General features: G+C 46.4%; 1 long non-coding RNA gene across 31 annotated transcripts; it reads left to right on the plus strand.

Annotated features, from left to right (window-relative positions):
• The first annotated feature begins 1,387 nt into the window (after positions 1-1,387).
• On the plus strand, positions 1,388-2,475 carry LOC127929716 (uncharacterized). 31 transcript variants are annotated; one of them, XR_008135908.1, is made up of 4 exons: positions 1,394-1,524; positions 1,563-1,835; positions 1,878-2,253; positions 2,294-2,434. It is a non-coding gene; the product is annotated as an uncharacterized LOC127929716 (long non-coding RNA). The 31 variants fall into 31 exon arrangements; XR_008135911.1 differs by having other exon boundaries at positions 1,899-2,253; XR_008135899.1 differs by having other exon boundaries at positions 1,563-1,803; positions 1,846-2,253.
• The last annotated feature ends 2,945 nt before the right edge of the window (positions 2,476-5,420 follow it).

Raw genomic sequence — 5,420 nt, forward strand, 5'->3', positions numbered from 1 at the left:
GTGTAGAGGGGGCAGGGTATCCGAGTGGTTAGAGTGTAGAGGGGGCAGGGTATCCTAGTGGTTAGAGTGTAGAGGGGGCAGGGTAGCCTAGTGGTTAGAGTGTAGAGGGGACAGGTAGCCTAGTGGTTAGAGTGTAGAGGGCGGCAGGTAGCCTAGTGGTTAGAGTGTAGAGGGGGCAGGGTATCCGAGTGGTTAGAGTGTAGAGGGGGCAGGGTATCCTAGTGGTTAGAGTGTAGAGGCGGCAGGGTAGCCTAGTGGTTAGAGTGTAGAGGGGGCAAGTAGCCTAGTGGTTAGAGTGTAGAGGGGGCAAGTAGCCTAGTGGTTAGAGTGTAGAGGGGGCAAGTAGCCTAGTGGTTCGGGCGTTGGACTCGTAACCCGGAAGGTTACAAAATCGAATTCCCGAGCTGACAAGGTCAAAGTCTGTCGTTCTGCCCCTGAACAATGCAGTTAACCCACTGTTCCTAGGCCGTCATTGTAAATAAGAATTGGTTCTTTAACTGACTTGCCTTGTTAAATAAAGATAAAAAAATAAATAAGGGAGGGTCATTTTATTTTTTTCAAGCATTCGGGGAGGGTCGGGTAAAAATATTTTGTCACTGAAGGGAGGGACATCCATTGTCATTTCGGAGAGATCCGATTTTCTCCAAGTATGCCTCATTATAAATAACGTACCGTCCCTAATGTAGCAGCTCTCATAACACCATGCATAGCTTTCTGCTGCAGCTGACAATAATATCATTGTGGCTGGCCCAAATGGTACCCTATTCGCTATGGTGGCGTAGAGCCCCTATGGACTCAAAAGTAGTACACTACTCCATATGGTCTCTGGTCAAAAGTAGTGCACTACTTCATATGGACACTGGTCAAAAGTAGTGCACTACTCCATATCGACTCTGGTCAAAAGTAGTGCCCTATATAGGGATTATGGTGCCATTTGGGAGGTATGGGGACCTGCCTGTATGCTGTGTGTGTTATTAAATAAACCTGCCGTCTACTGGAGACGACTCAGCCCTAATCAGAGGAGGACGGGAATGTCTACTGGAAATAAATCAATTAAATCAGAGAGAGAGAGCAAGGTGGGACCTGGGGTCTACTGGGGGTCAGGTAATCAGAGTCGATGGTCCATTGGGACCTGATGACTTCTGGAGAACTCAGCCCTAAACACAGGAGGAAGGTCCTGCCTGTCTAGGTAAGGTCAAACTAACAGGTAGGAAGGTCAAACCAGGTAGGTAGAGGTCAAACACTCAGGTAATCAAACACAGGTAGGGACCTGGTCACAGGTAGGACTCAGCCCAAACACAGGAGGAAGGGACCTGCCTGTCTACTGGTCAAACTCAGGTAATCAGAGGAGGACGGAAAGGAAGGGTCAAATACAGGTAAATAAAGAGTCAAACACAGGTAGGTAATGGTCAAACACAGGTAGGTAATGGTCAAACACAGGTAGGTAATGGTCAAACACAGGTAGGTAATGGTCAAACACAGGTAGGTAATGGTCAAACACAGGTAGGTAATGGTCAAACACAGGTAACAACGGTCAAACACAGGGAAATGGTCAAACACAGGTAGGTAAAGGTCAAACACAGGTAGGTAAAGGTCAAACACAGGTAGGTAAAGGTCAAACACAGGTAGGTAAAGGTCAAACACAGGTAGGTAAAGGTCAAACACAGGTAGGTAATGGTCAAACACAGGTAGGTAAAGGTCAAACACAGGTAGGTAATGGTCAAACACAGGTAGGTAATGGTCAAACACAGGTAGGTAATGGTCAAACACAGGTAGGTAATGGTCAAACACAGGTAGGTAATGGTCAAACACAGGTAGGTAAAGGTCAAACACAGGTAGGTAAAGGTCAAACACAGGTAGGTAATGGTCAAACACAGGTAGGTAATGGTCAAACACAGGTAGGTAATGGTCAAACACAGGTAGGTAATGGTCAAACACAGGTAGGTAATGGTCAAACACAGGTAGGTAATGGTCAAACACAGGTAGGTAATGGTCAAACACAGGTAGGTAATGGTCAAACACAGGTAGGTAATGGTCAAACACAGGTAGGTAATGGTCAAACACAGGTAGGTAAAGGTCAAACACAGGTAGGTAATGGTCAAACACAGGTAGGTAATGGTCAAACACAGGTAGGCATACAGGCAGGTGAATCAAAACTCCCTCAGATAAACAAACAAGCAGGCATAAACAAGCAGGCATAAACAAGCAGGCGTAAACAAGCAGGCGTAAACAAGCAGGCATAAACAAGCAGGCGTATAAACAAGCATAAACAAGCAGGCGTATAAACAAGCAGGTATAAACAAGCAGGCGTATAAACAAGCAGGCAGGCATAAACAAGCAGGCGTATAAACAAGCAGGCATAAACAAGCAGGCGTATAAACAAGCAGGCATAAACAAGCAGGCATAAACAAGCAGGCATAAACAAGCAGGCGTATAAACAAGCAGGCATAAACAAGCAGGCATAAACAAGCAGGCGTGGTAAACTAGTTTGATTCCACTCTGTGTATTAAAATACTATTACAAAGCCTAAAGACGACGTAAACATTTCGCTAAAGTGGAAGATGTGATTAGCCCCTTAAAGCCCAATACGGCTGTTAAGTCAGTCAGCCCGAGACAAACTGCCCAGGTTTTTGGTATTCCAGACGACACACAATAGGACGGTTAGGGGGAGAGAACGGAGAAGGATAAACACTTATCCAAATAACAGCTTGTCGGAGCAGACAGGTTTCTAAGTTGTCCTTGAACTTGTTTTGTTTCTGTACCTATTGGGGGCCTAGTGTACACTCCAGCATCCCAAATGGCACCCTATTCCCTTCCTAGTGTACACTCCAGCATCCCAAATGGCACCCTATTCCCTTCCTAGTGTACACTTCCAGCATCCCAAATGGCACCCTATTCCCTTCCTAGTGTACACTTCAGCATCCCAAATGGCACCCTATTCCCTTCCTAGTGTACACTCCAGCATCCCAAATGGCACCCTATTCCCTTCCTAGTGTACACTCCCAGCATCCCAAATGGCACCCTATTCCCTTCCTAGTGTACACTCCAGCATCCCAAATGGCACCCTATTCCCTTCCTAGTGTACACTTTTGACCCAGCATCCCAAAAGGGACTAGGTTGTATTTCCTAGTGATGAGAGCACAGAGTCATACATTATTCCATCCTATAATGAGGGGAGGAAAATGGCACCCTATTCCCTTCCTAGTGTACACTCTGAGAAAAAGCATCCCAAATAGCATCATTTTGGGTTCCTTAGAACCCATCTAGAATCCACAGAGGTTTCTTCCTGCATCCCGGTTTATTTAAAAAAAATGGCATTTATTTATTTTTTCCCTTCCTACAACTGTACGGACTCCAGGCATCCCAAATGGCACCCTATTCCTCCTAAACACAACATCCCAACCAAGCCCTCTGCTTCTAGTGTACAATGCCCATTTAACCCTATTCCCTTCCCAAGTCACTTCCAGCATCCCAAATGGCACCCTATTCCCTTCCTAGTGTACACTCCCAGCATCCCAAATGGCACCCTATTCCCTTCCTAGTGTACACTCCCAGCATCCCAAATGGCACCCTATTCCCTTCCTAGTGTACACTCCCAGCATCCCAAATGGCACCCTATTCCCTTAGTGTACACTCCCAGCTAATGGCACCCTGTATGTACACTCCCAGCATCCCAAACCCACACTATTCCCTTCCTAGTGTACACTTCAGCATCCCAAATGGCACCCTATTCCCTTCCTAGTGGTAACTCATATTTATATTTTTTTTTGTGAGTGGTAATGTTTACAGCATCCCAAATGGCACCCTATTCCCTTTTAGTGTACACTCCCAGCATCCCAAATGGCACCCTAGAGGGAAAGGAGTGTACACTCCCAGCATCCCAAATGGCACCCTATTCCCTTCCTAGTGTACACTCCAGCATCCCAAATGGCACCCTATTCCCTTCACAGTGCACTACTTTTGACCAGACCGCTGGATTACAAGGCGCTAATTAAAGGGACTAGGGTTGTATTTAGGAGGCGGTGTGATGTGATGAGAGCACAGAGTCATACATTATTCCATCCTATAATGAGGGAGGAAACATGTCTACCGCACACTGAATGCATAACTCACTATCTACATGCTAATTGATACACTCTGAGAAAAAGCTTCTGGTTCCAAGTAGAATCATTTTGGGTTCCATGTAGAACCCATCTAGAATCCACAGAGGTTTCTTCCTGGAACCAAAACGGTTTATTTAAAAAAAATTGTATGACATATTTATTTATTTTTTACCCTGTTTTCTCTACAACTCCCGTACGGACTCTGGAGAGGCGAAGGTCGACAGCCGTGCGTCCTCCGAAACACAACCCAACCAAGCCGCTCTGCTTCTTGACACAATGCCCATTTAACCCGGAAGCCAGCCGCACCAAGTCAGCGTGCACTGCGCCCGGCCCACCACAGGAGTTGCTAGTGCGCGATGGGATAAGTACATCCCTGCCGGGTCCAAACCCTCTCCTAACCCGGACGACACTGGGCCAATTGTGTGCCGCCCCATGGGTCTCTCCCGGTCGCGGCCGGCTGCGACAGAGCCTGGACTCGAACCCAGAATCTCTAGTGGCACAGCTAGCCCTGTGATGCAGTGCCTTAGACCACACACACAGAGAGAGAGAGACTGGCAGAAACTCATATTTATATTTTTTCTGATGTGAGTGGTAATGTTTACTGTTCATTTTTATTGTCTACCTCATTTGCTTTTGGAGAGAGAGAGAGATTTCCTGAAGCATTCAGGAGAAAAGAGAACTATTTAGAGGGTTTAAATTAAAAAGGGAGAGAGAGTTAGGAAAGGGAGAGAGCCTAGAGGGAAAGGGAGAGAGAGAGAGAGAGAGAGCTGGAAAGAATGAGAGAGAGAGGAAAGAGAGAACAGAATGACTAGCTGTAGCCTAGCTTAGAAAGCTGAAGAGAAGAGAGCTGGCCTAGAGCCGTTAGGAAGAACAGAATGAGAGCTGTAGAGAGAGAGAGAGACCAGAGAGAGCTGTAGAGCTTAGTTAGCTGAAGAACAGAATGACGAGGGAGCTCATCCAGAGAGGTATCCTAGAGAGAGAAGAGAGAGAGAGAGAGAGAAGACAGAGAGAACCTAGAGAGAGAGAGAGGGACAGAGAGAGAGAGAGAGGGAAGACCAGAAGAGAGAGAGAGAGAGAGGGAAGACCAGAGATGAGAGAGAGAGACAGAGAGAGAGAACAGAGAGAGAGAGAGAGAGGGAAAAACAGAATGAGAGGAGAGGGAGAGAGAGAGAGAGACAGAGAGAGAGAGAATCTGTCATTTTGCTTCCTGACATGTTACTGTAAGAGAACACATCTGTGAAAAAAACATGTAATAAAATCTCTACTGTAGAGAGAGAGCTGTTCTGTTAATTGTTTTTTGTGTCCCTGGCTCATACA

The sequence above is a fragment of the Oncorhynchus keta genome, chromosome 4 (assembly GCF_023373465.1).
Source record: "Oncorhynchus keta strain PuntledgeMale-10-30-2019 chromosome 4, Oket_V2, whole genome shotgun sequence".
Lineage (NCBI taxonomy): Eukaryota > Metazoa > Chordata > Actinopteri > Salmoniformes > Salmonidae > Oncorhynchus > Oncorhynchus keta.